The sequence below is a fragment of the Papilio polytes genome, unplaced genomic scaffold (genome assembly GCF_000836215.1).
Source record: "Papilio polytes unplaced genomic scaffold, Ppol_1.0 DF823934.1, whole genome shotgun sequence".
Classification (NCBI taxonomy): domain Eukaryota; kingdom Metazoa; phylum Arthropoda; class Insecta; order Lepidoptera; family Papilionidae; genus Papilio; species Papilio polytes.
This window is the reverse complement of record NW_013525270.1, coordinates 674743-687902: the sequence shown is the minus strand read 5'-3', so window position 1 is coordinate 687902 and position 13160 is coordinate 674743. Positions and strand designations below refer to the sequence as shown.

Genomic DNA, 13160 nt, shown 5'->3' with positions numbered 1-13160 from the left:
GATAGATAGGAAATGGTATGGGAATCAATATAAATAAATTGGCCAATAGAATTGCCCGAGGTACACGCTTGCCCCGCGGATCAGATATAATAATTCAGCACGCAACATATCAATTAAAAGCTGTATTAAACATGCACGTACTATATAAATGTAACTCGAAGTTTTTGTTTTTTTGCAGCCCTCAACTGGCATTATCGCGTAATTGTTTTATAACATTTTATTTATTATCTGTGATAATTGTTATCTGTGCTAAAAGGTTTTATTGAGTAAACATAATTGCTTTAAATATCAAAAGGATTTACGTTGCCCTACTTTTAAAAATATTTAATAATAATCTAGAGAGGATGGGAAGGGAAAGTGTCCTCTTTATGTGCGTCTTCTCCTCCGTCGCATAAGAGTAGGCAACGCATCTGCAATTGCGGATGTCTATGGGCAGTGGTCGCTTCAGAGTCAGGTGGCCGGTTGCTCATTTGCCACCTTATGTTATAAAAAAAATAATATTCTTTTACTAAAACCTTTATTTTGTTGGCGTTTATTTCTTTTTCGTTTTAATAAATCTTAAGCCATATACGGACCGCTCACATTAGGGTTATGAATATCGTATTATTTAACGGATTTCCCAAAAGGAGGATCTCAATTCGTTTTTTTTGTATTAGTTCATACGTTACAGTTACACCTCGTAGATGAGTTCGAAGGTTTAAAAAATAATACACATGAATTAAAAAAAACTACGCAAATGTTTTGCAAGTGTTCGTTGTCACCTTTTGTGTAGAAAATAATCACTTTAACGCATACAAAGAATTTTTATGTCTAATAGTTTAATAAACCGTGTTCCCAGTGTCCACCTGCCTTCCGTATTAATATTATCTTTTGTAATAAATCGCTATTTTATTTACGATCTGCTTCTTACTGTGATTTACTGCGACAGAGTTATTAAGCATCTTTTACTGCCCGGGTCCAGATAACACGACCGACTAATACACTATAAACATATACCACGTAACGAAATTGATATCGTTTCTACGCCACATATATGTGCGGCTTCATCTTTCATATTTTATTGTTTACATTTGTCAAATTCTCAATTGAAAATATCAAAAATTAACCTTGCTTTTTTAATGTGGGCAGCTTGTAGTTTATGGTCCATTTCCCACGTGAAGGATTTTTTCCACTCTATTTACCCCCTTAGTTTAATGTAAAAATATATAGCCTAAAGCGTATCGCGACTTAATTGTACTGGAAAGTACTTAAAAGTCTGATGAGTTAAAGGTTACATTACCCTCCCATAAAGTTTTATATCCAACAGTACGGATATAAATAAATTGTACAATCATAACCTAAGGATTAGATTTCCTATGACTATAATAACGAGGGGTAGACAAAGGTTAAAGATTAACGTTGAGAAACGAAACTTACCCCGGGTTTTTATTGCTAAAACACTTCTACAAAAACATGTTATTGCAGTTTTGTTTGTTGTACAGTTAGCTACACAAATATGTATGAATTTATTAAACTTCTCTTGACCTACTTTTTCAAAAACAAAATAGGATTATTTAGTGGCATACAAGATTTTAAAGCGATGACGTATACATGTTAATAAAGCTTTGAAAATGTACATATTGCAGTTAACTGTACAAGCTTTTCGATACATGAATTCAATTTTAAGAAAAAAATGGCAGCAATGTGTTTTGTTTGTTTAAAACGTGTCCGTACAAGACAGCCTAATTGCATCCTCTTTGGAATCCAAACCATAAACAAACCAAGGTGGTACAGTATCCATAATAGCAGCACTAAATATTATCATCACGACAAAGATACCAGTATTTACAACAATATCATTATGAGTCGCCGTGAGGTCGTGAGGTTATCTTTGTTACTGCCGCGATCCTTGTCACTGACCTCATAAGTGCTTTGCCAAAATGGCGGCAAGAACGCTTCGCGAATTTCTGAAACGCTGAATAATTGCAAGGACCCACCATTAGCGGACCGCAATCTGCAGCGAATGCACTTAAACGTCTATCACCATCTCAATGTACGGAGATAGCCGTTTTTGTCTTTAATGAAACTACTTGTACTTCAACAGAATACGCTTACAAATTTATTACGTCATTTATTTATGCGTAATATAAAGTGTAGGCAAATATCTTGAATAGTGTCTTTTGTTGTGAGTCAATTTTTTGGATTCTTACGATTGAGTTTACAATTCTATCTTCACACTAGCTTTCGGCCGCGACTCCGTCCGCGTGAAATAAAAAAAATAAAACATACCCTATGGTACTCACTGACAACGTAGCTTTTAATGGTGAAAGAATTTATGAAATCACCCCAGTAGTTTTTGATTTCATTACAGTCAAACAAAGTTTTCCTCTTTATACTATTAGTACAGATAACTCGCAGTTTCATTACACCAATGACAATATAACGTGTTATGTATAATTAACTTTAAATTCGAAACAACGCGGCTTTACGAATATCGAAATATCTAACTATTTGTTAAAATGCTTATAATTGATTTCAAAACAACCTTTAGAACTCTTTGTGTATTGTTTAATTATTCTTTGTAGTAAATGTAACAATGATTAAATATTAATTTATGACCACACGATTGCATATTTGTAAAGCAATAAATGTACCTAATATGTAAGTCAGTATTTCGTAAACAGTGTCCCATGTTTACATCCTTATCGTGACTGTCCGTATGTTGCGTGGTCATTTAGATCATAAAACAATAGAACAGTTGCAACTGGGGGAATGCAATGCGCAGTTATGCAAATAGCGCGGGTCGTGACCCCTAGCATGAATATTGATACAGCATTGTCGAGATTACAGATTTTCCTCGCGATACCCCGAACCTCTACTTTCTACGCGCACGATTCAAAAACGAATTATCTTAGATCGATTATCTGACATTCGTATTAGTTCTATTCAAATACAGCCAGTATTCCCAAGTTCGAATTTCAAATCGAAAAAAAGAGAGCTGCGATATATGACAGCGTCAAGAGAAAACAGTTGAAAAAAAATCCCGTTTGTTGCGCAATAGTTTTAGTGCTACATGAATAGCTCGGACACGGCTCAGACTGGTCACGCAGCCACAATGGACGGTGGAGCTGAGAAATGGCTTCAAAAACGTATATAACTTCGTCAAATGGTCATAAAATGAGAGCCGTTTTATGGCGCACCTTTATAGCCGCGGGCTGCGTAAGGATGGACGCGGATGCCACGGCCGGACTATACGAGCCGAGAGTTCACCGCACAAGCAACTATCTGAATTACTCGATTGCTTTCTCGATGTAAAACATTTCAATTCCGTTGATATTTTGTCTGGAAACGTTGTCAAAACTCCATAGTGGTTAACTCCTAAAGAAAAACAGATAGCAACCTCACGGAATTTGTTGTAAGCAATGTCGAAAAAATCTTCCATCGCTTCTACTGTACTAACCAAAGTTACAAATAATTATTAACTGTGTCCCATATTACCTTCCATTTCGGTAATAGTCAAAGCTGAAATCCTCAATGATTCTAAACGTTTTCTGGTTAGACTACGTTCTATTCGTATAACTTCGACTTTATATAATAAATCTAAGGATAATAAAACAATATACCGCATGACGTGCCGTTTCATAGTAAAACGCTACTAATATTAATATTACTATTTCCTACAATTAAATAAAGTAAATTTTTATTTGATCAAATCTATTATGGTAATGCTTTAGGTTGCTAGACGCCATGTGCATTTTACCTGCATCGAAGTATGCGTTTTTTTGATTCCGTGTTTTAATTAACTATTAACAAAATCTTTAACGATTTCTTTGTGTGATTTTATCAGTTACCCTCTAGAGACCGCAACACAATAACTTAAGAAGTACAAAGATTCGGGTTCTCGGACTTTCTACCTGCGACAGGTAAAATTTGAAAATGGAATCCGTATAGGAGCTGCAAGTGGTTTTTCAAAGAACTGCAGTTTTTTGGTAACGGTATTTTTTATTTACTTGAACACAAGGTAATGTTTTTTTCTTACAATTCTGGTCTTAGGGAATAACATCAGTATTTCAATTTTCCAATATAACTACGGGTTTACCTTTAAAAATACGAATAATATCACTTAACACAATCTATACCAATATAATAAGGCGTAAACACACACTACTTTGAGGCGTAGGATGTCAGCAATCACATCATATTTTTGAATAATTATTTCTTAATAAAAAGCCTTACACTTACGACACGCTTTAGACTATACAGTTTCAGACTATTAAACTTAGGGGGTATATAAACTGGAAAATAAACTTTATGTGGGAGAGGGACCGTAAACTACAAGCTGCCAACATTAAGGAAGCAAGGTTATTATGGTAACAGTTATTTTGATATTCGCAATTGACGATTTGACAAATGTAAACAATAAAATAAAATTCTTATAATTTCATGCGGATGAAGCCGCATGGGAACAGCTAGTACTGCAATAAAATTAATAATGTCATAATATAAAGAACTCGATATAGAACTAAGACTACATAAATAGACTCGTGAATAACTAACCCTTTGATTACAAGGATGCACCAAATTTATGTATCAAATTACTACCCGTGAAATTATAGCCACTTACCATATATCGAATCGATCCTACAGTCCTAAATCAAAACTTAATTAATATGCAAAATATCTACAATACATTTAGGTTTATTCTTTTCGTTTAGAATTAGAGTATATCCAAGAAATATTTTGTTATCATGAACTTCGTTTATAAAGTCTATATTAAGATGTTATGACAAATGCTAGTCTTATTTCGTTCATAGGTATTTTAAAACGAATTAAATTTGATTAAAAGAGATTGTAAAAAAGATTATAGTCGAACATTGTAAACGGACACAAGATAGAGTGACAACGCGAAATGTTGCGAAAGTGAGTGGCAGAATTGACCAGAGACTTGCTACATGAATCAGACCGGTACAAAACGGGTAAACTGAAAGTCTAAAAATTTTTATAGGTTTATAAATGGAAATACATACATATTTGATATGTATTTCTTACGATAATAAACCGTAAGTACTTATTTGTTTCGTTATAATTGCGACTAAAAAATGCAGCTTTCAGCGAGACGTACGTCATGCCACCGAGCTGGGTTAAAGAAATGTTTCAGTAATACATTTTTAAGAAATACAAACTGGTTAAACGAGTCCTTAGCGAGATATAAAGACGATATTAGGTGTTTTATGGGTTCACAGTAAAATTACTTGTACAAGGAAACGCTGTCAACATACCGTTTAAATGCAGCGCCCAAAGCTGGATGAAAGAACGTAAATTATTTTTTTATATACCTGCTCCGAATAAGGTAACACTGCGAAAGATGGTGGGCGTGAGATTCTTAACATTTCACTAGCGCATCTATTTGCATTTAACAAGTTTTATCAATGCTGTGAGCGGTCGTCCCGGTAGGCGTGACATGATATTTGACATCCGACATGACCCGAGGTGATGATAAATATCTTCACAAGGTACGTTACTTAATAATACAATTCGCATATTTGTAGTTGAAATCAGTGGAAATGAGAAATTATAAAGAACCAATCTAAACAATTGTATTTCTATAAGAGCTCGTACATCTATACTATTATAATAAAGCGTAAACACACACTTCTTTATTGCCTAAGATGTCAGCAATTACAGCATATTTTTAAATAATTCTTTCTTTAATGAAGAGCACTACACTTACGTCACGCTTTATGCTATATATTTCACGCCTTTAAACTTAGGGGGTAAATATTTTGGATAAAAACCCTAATATGGAAAAGAGACCATAAGTTGCTGCCAACATCAAGGAAGCAAAATTGCCAAGGTTTGTAATGTCATGTCATTTTGACATTTGCTATTGATAATTTGACAAATATGAACAATAAAATTAAATTTTCATAATTTCATGCAGACGAAGTCGCGGGCAAAAGCTAGTATTTTAATAAAATATCGCACAACTGATTAGTCACGCTTGGATTCCTATGAGCTTTTAAAAAGGCGCGCACTCTACTTCAATATTAATTGTGCAACAAAACAGTTGAATTTACTGCGAAACAATCGATAATCGCATAACTGTGAGCGATAGTTTAGTCAAAGGTGTGCGCCCGCTCTAAGTATGTAATCATAGACCCAATAAAGACATGTTGTATTAGAATTAAACACTGAAACGTTTCGAAAAAAAATAGAAACAATAAATGACATTATCAGCCAATGTAAAGTAAAATAATCTTTACATTTCTATCGTATTTGACTATTGAGGCGTAATAATTTTTACAAACTTAAAGAACAAAGTGCGACATGGACCATTTTTTATTTATTGCTATTATTTATGTTGCACTTAAGGTAAGTATTAAAATAGACGGAAACACATTCTAGTACTTTGATATGTGCATAATGACATATTCGTGTTGTATTACGTAAATAAAATTAATTTTTAATCTCATTCAAAGTATTCGAACTAACATAACATAAGGAAGCAATAAGCTTTGTCTTAAAACATTGCATTATCCGAACATCATATTTAAAGCAGTCGTATCTGTCGAAGGTAAGCACTTGTAGAGTAATAACGATAAACATGGCTTAATTATTAGTCCAGTACTTGATATTTAGTGCGGACCTCGGGGTTAGTCTTCCTCAACACGGCTATACCACGGCCATAACATACAGAACGCTGTTAGACTTGTATCTCATTTCTTAAAGCCTTACACAAGTGTTTTAAACATCTATGCACTTCCATACTAATAGGGTGCGTTAACATTGCAGTCTAGTCAATACAAGTGGGTGTTTTCAATTATTTCAGATTCATATTGACTATTATTACATTGTAAAGATATTGTTTTCTAACTGTTAGAAACCGTGTTTTGTATCTTGTAAATTAGGTTTTTTGGAATTATCCATTCAATGTTTAGTTTATTCTTTATTAGTTCTAGTCTTGTTAATATTTTCGAACTTTACTTAATTCTGAACTTAAGTATTAAAGGAAAATAATTAAAACAAAGTTTTTTAAATATGCCATACCTTTCTCACAAAGCAATTAAACATAAATCAACAGAAAACATTTAGCTCATTATCGAAATAAAACAAATCGAACCTAAAAAATGAAAAGGATAGAACTTTTTTCGCATCATAATTCAACGTCAAACGTTATCTTATAATTGTAATTTAATATTTGGATTTTGTACGCGCGAGATCGGTATCAGACCACGCTACGCTCATTTGGACCTCTCCGAAATGCACCGCGAGATGGCACCGCGTACAATGAGGCATTAAATCAAATCAAACGCATTGCGACGGAGGAGTGTCGGGCGCAGAATTAAAATGCAATAATATCTCCGGCGCGCTGTAATTCCGGCCTGTCTCTGATCTCAGACGATTATCGTAAAGTATTTATTTATCCACCGTTCCCTCGGGAGGTGAGATAGCATCGGGGAATCAATTTTGCAGCGAAACTTCGCGGAGGCGTAAGTTTTGCGGCCCCTTAGTTACAAGTGGCTGTTATACGGAGGTAATAGTTACATATTAGCTCCCGTCTTTGAAACGTTTCAATAGGCCCATATATTTATAATTACTGGCAGAAGTTAATTGGCTTTAAGAATTATTGCATATACCAATAGAAATTTTCGATAAAGTTTTGGGAATTTGTATTATATGACAAAATGCTCAACTGCTAATAAGATTTGTAAGTTTTAATTTATTAGTTATTTTGCATGCATTTAAATAAAATCCTTAATCTCAAAAGAAGTTTTCTAATAATCTAGAACGAAACTATACACTCGTGTTCATAAGTGTTAATTCCTTTGTTTTTATTTTTATTACACGTATGTAAAGTTTGTTATGTTTAAGAGGAATAATGTGTCTAAGAATTTAGTTTAAGTTTAAAAAAAATGTAAAGCAAAATACAGCCGTCACGTAAAAACATACACGAAACAAACAAGTATGCATTCATAATGAAATAAGTTTTATGGTACATGAGAAATTAGAGAGGATACAGTTTTCAGGGCGAGATTGGAGGACTGTTCAGGGCGTTGCATTGAAAAGGGCGCCACTGTCAAGCCACTACATGTCCCTTGTCCTTCTCTGAAAGTAAAAATTGGTGCGATGAATAAATCTCGCCCAGGGGGATATTGAAGGCAAATGGAACACTGATTTACATAAAGCAGATAAAAGCAGGTAATGAGAAATCGTAATTCAAAATAGTTAATAGCACATATTGAACTAATAACATTATTTCAAATTCCATAAAACAACATCGTAAAACACACAAGTACATAGAACTAACAACCAAACACCAATCACGCCTCCGCCAATAGTACACAAATCATAATAAACTTAACTTAAGTATAAACTTATGAAGTACAAGCAAGCATCGATAACTTAGCTTACAGGAACACCGTGTGACGTAGAAAGCAACAGAGCCCAAACCGGTCCCTCCACATGAATGCACACATACAATCTGACCAATTATACATGAACCCCGACAGCCTTTGATATTCGTCCCCACTAAGGTCTTTGCGGGAAATATGCGGAGGCCATGCGGATCACGTCCGAGTGGTTGGTAGAGTCAATAGTGATAAGAAAGCTGGCACAGTAGACTTGGAAGGTACAATCTATTATGTTATGATCGATATTGAAATACTATAAATAGAAACTAATACATACATTTAAATACGACGTAATATCATTCAATATTATAAAAAGAACTAATTATAAAACGACTCTCTTTAACCAAATAAACATTAAAAAACTGCTAATAATTTTAAGGTGTAGAATTTACTAAGGAAAATAACCATTCAAGTATAGAATTCATTTCAATTTGAGTCACAAATATGTTGAAAATATCCATTACACTGTCTTACAGTTTTATATGATAACAAAAGACGTGTGATGTAATTTAACCAACACAATCAATGACATATGACATACCATCTCTGAAGATAATGTTATAAATCGAAAATTTTATGACCACTATTTTTTCGATCGCACGTCGTGACTTCATCATTAACCGTATTATTATACCACTAATAAAGATTAGTTTAATTTCTTTCGATTTCACTATTAAAGTCGATTATAAACCGCCAATAAAAACTGACTAAACTAAATTAGTACAAACCAGTCGATGTCGCGATATCTTGAAAGCAACTCTCTCCGTCGGTGTAAACGATACAGTTTTACATCGAGTTCTCACGCCTAGTTTTACACGCTTTAAGATTAAATAGATAAGAAAAAAATATGTTAATTTAAAGTATTTGTTAGAAACGATTAAAAGTAATTAACTCTCACGCATTCTCTGTACCTCGATATCCCCTTTTCGCAGAGCTGACTGACTCATAAAGGGGGATTTAAAACATTAGCTATTAAATCTAATTAGGATTGTATCAGGGAATCTAAAAAAATGAATCTTTTAGCATCAAAAACTTATTTATACTTAAAGGGAAAGTGTGTCAGATTAATTTTTCTAAGTGATACGTACAAACTCGATCGCATATTTGTCTAAACCAATTAAAAATCTATTAACATAATAGAATATAAATTGATTTTAAGTAAAAATTGACTTAGAATCTCAAGCTTTCGAGTCACGATGTATTTCGACAGCGTGTCAGTCAATTTCGCCAGCCTTACAGTAATTACTGACAAAGTGATGTGAACATTTTTTCGCGTTAATTGCTTTAATCTATATTTAGGTATCCAAAAAAATAGCGCCGCTATTCGTATGGTAATAAATTATTTTTATAAGAGTTCGTATAATTTATTGGGAAAAAATATGGTGCACCTACTTTAATGGATTTTTTTTTTCACGATAACGCCTGTAAAGGGACGTGCCACCCGTAATCGTTATCAAATGTGCCTCAGAATGCATTTAGGCGAGTCGCTTTTAAAAGTAACTTTGATTTAACATTTAAAGTTTCTCTCGAGTCAAACGTCGCCGCGGATGCCAATAAATTCATTGATAACGAAACGCTTATAACTTAAATCGTAATTCAGCAATTCTTATTTATATGTTACGAGCTGTTGCCCGCGACTTCGTCCGCGTGGTATTAAAAAACATACAAACTATATAAATTACAAAAAGTTACGTATCCCTCGGGAACCGGATATTTCTCGGGGATGAAGCTTATCCCATGTGTACTCCAGACTTTGTTTTATATCTGTGCCAAATGTCAATAAGATATGCTGAACCGTTGCAGAATGATCAAGTAAACATTAAAAAACTAAATTAATGAATCCCAGGGGAACCGTAACTATTCCCGTGATAAAAAGTAGCCTATGTGTTCTTCCAGACTATGCTCTAAACCTGTGCCAAATTTCATAGAAATCCGTTCAGCCGTTTAGGCTACAAACGCTAACAAACATCCATCCATCCATCCATCTATCCATCCATCTATCCATCCATCCATCTAAACTTTCGCATTTATAATATTAGTAAGATTCCAGATAATCTTAAAAAGTCTTATTATTGTTCAAATATATGTTAGAGACATTTATCTCTAGTCGTACATGACAAACTTACATTTACAAGAACTAAGTAAGGCTAAAATTAAATGAATTAAAAAGTCACACCCTGTAAATAAAACAAAGGAAATTAGTACAGTAAACGAGCTGCACCACATATGCAGGACTATTAGCAGCAGCGTGAAATAATGGATGCTATTCTGCGGTATAACGTAACTTGTACGTTCATTAAGGCGGGTGTCGACCGGCCGGGTGCGCATTGCATAAATCAGCTCCGGGAATGCAGCCGCCCTAATGCGCTTTCCTTGTCCGCTGATAGCTAGCCCACAAACTCAGCCAAATTCACCCAAAACTTGATATTCATTGATTTTTTGCGCTCATGCAATCAATTTATTCAAGCATTGTCAAATAGGTGACTATTATCTATTGGTACTTGCAGTCAACTATAGTTTATAGGGTGATTCATTATGATATTTTCACGAATTACTAGATTAAAAAAAATATTTAATTATGTAAATTTTGTTATTATTATTTGCTTATTGTTTAACTGTTGTTATTTTTTTAATTAATAATTCTTGCTATAACTTATAATAAATGTTTATATCTGTCTTTACTTAATGTACTAATTAAATCTTTCAATTACACGTATACTTTAAGTGTTATTGCAGTTTATATTATTTAGTAATTGTGGGTGGTCCAAATAACGATAAACCGTGTGGAATAACAAAGAGTGTACTAAAAGGTATGAAAATCGTATAGCATTTCAAATACACCATTAACCATATAAGTGAGACTGTAATGAAGGACAATCTCAGATGTCCCCGTAACTTGTGACCTTGTCTCTTTACTTATAATAATTCAAAAAGCACGAGTGCCGTTTTGCATAAATTGGAATGGAGTAGAATACACATCGAACGTCGACCTTCGATATCGAATGTTCGAATTTTCATTTTATAAATATAAAAAATGTTTATATTTCAATTTATTAACTTCAATACAAGTACGTTAACCCGTAAAGTTCTTTTATGAATAAAAAGTTTGTGTAAAACCTGTTCACAGTTTTTATTGTAATGGAAATGAAGCACCATCTCATGTATGGAATGCATTTTATAAAGTAACTTTTGGCTTATTTGCGTTGTCGTAAAATATATAGCGATATACATTACAGGGACATCGATAACCATAATGTTCATACGAACGCGTCGCATAATCATAATCAAAGTATATGATTGCACAATATATCTTAACTTTCTGATTACTTTAAACATTTTAATGTAAATATATTTTTATCTCAAAATATATCAGAAGATAAAATAACTTATCAGTTATTTTTTACGAACCGATAATGCAAATAAAAAATATATTTTAGCATAAATGATTACCGTCTAACCTAAAAAAAGTTGCTTGAAAATTTTAACAGCTTATAAAATTCGCTAAAGAGTAATAAAATGTTTGCCAACCAAAACTTTCTATTGAATAATCACATACTATGTACTAAATCAAAAACTAAAATTATCTTGTTCATATCCTACTCCTGTTGGGTCGACGCTCTAGGATTTTGTCCTCTACGTTAATCTATCTTCAGTCACCTCGGTCGTCACTCCCTTGTTAATGTCACCTTTCACGCAATCTATCTCTGTCTAGACCTACCCTTTCAAATCATACTAATATTATAAATCCGAAAGTTTAGACTTTGGATGGATGGATGTTTGTTAGAGTTTGTAGTTTAGGAAAATAATTTAAGAAGACGTTGACGTTGAGTTTTCAACGTCTCTTAAATGTAGTATGATTGCAAATTGTTCAATCAAAATCAATCACAAGTCTTAAACTTATGCACAAATTGATTATATCGTTTAATTATCCTCCCTGTTTTATTGAGTTGTAATCGTTTTGTTTCCTTGCTAATTGAAAATACAAGAAATCAAGAATTTTATGTTTCTATATTAAATAACTAATAACAAACGGAGTGTCGTTAGACTGGCATTTAGTGACGTTGTTATTCGATTATTAAGAAAATATTTAATAACTTACAAAATATAAATCTTTTAATAATTTTAGCACGGCTTAAAGAATCGTCCGAAAAAAAACTAACACCTTCCAGTTGAATTTAATAATGAAAAAAATACGAATCGCGAAGAAAATTTATTCTAAGAAATATTTGTTGTTTCCTAAGTTTTTTGTTGTAAAGACAATCTAGCTTTTTTTGACCACTTGAGCCCATGATTTAAAAAAAAATAGGAAATAACCTATGTGTTTTTCCAAAATCTATTTTACAACAGTGCCACATTTCATCGTGATAGGTTTAGCCGTTATGAAGATACATAGTAACAAACATATATCCATCCATTCATGTAAACTTTCGCATTATACACATGTAACAATATTCAGATAAAAATTCATAATGTATAAGAATTTGACACGTTCAACATTTATTATGTAAAGGCGAGAGGCTAAATATTTTATTACGATGTGTGATTTGACACGACATAAAACTAGTATCATCTTTCAGGTTTTAACTGAATAACATTGAACTAAGTAAATTCATAAATTACAAGCAATTTCATTTAATCCTTGATAATTTCCTGATTTTAAATCTTAGTCTTAGTAATATTAAAAATGCGAAAGTTTAGATGGATGGATGTTTGTTAGAGTTTGTAGCCTAAACGGCTGAAGGGATCTCGATGAAATTTGTCATAGATGTA

General features: G+C 33.1%; 1 protein-coding gene across 1 annotated transcript in view; it reads right to left on the bottom strand.

The window, feature by feature from the left end:
* Positions 1-13160, bottom strand: part of LOC106102000 (cadherin-related tumor suppressor) — an 88220-nt gene that overhangs the window by 68984 nt on the left and 6076 nt on the right. The gene's annotated exons all lie outside the window — the stretch shown is intronic.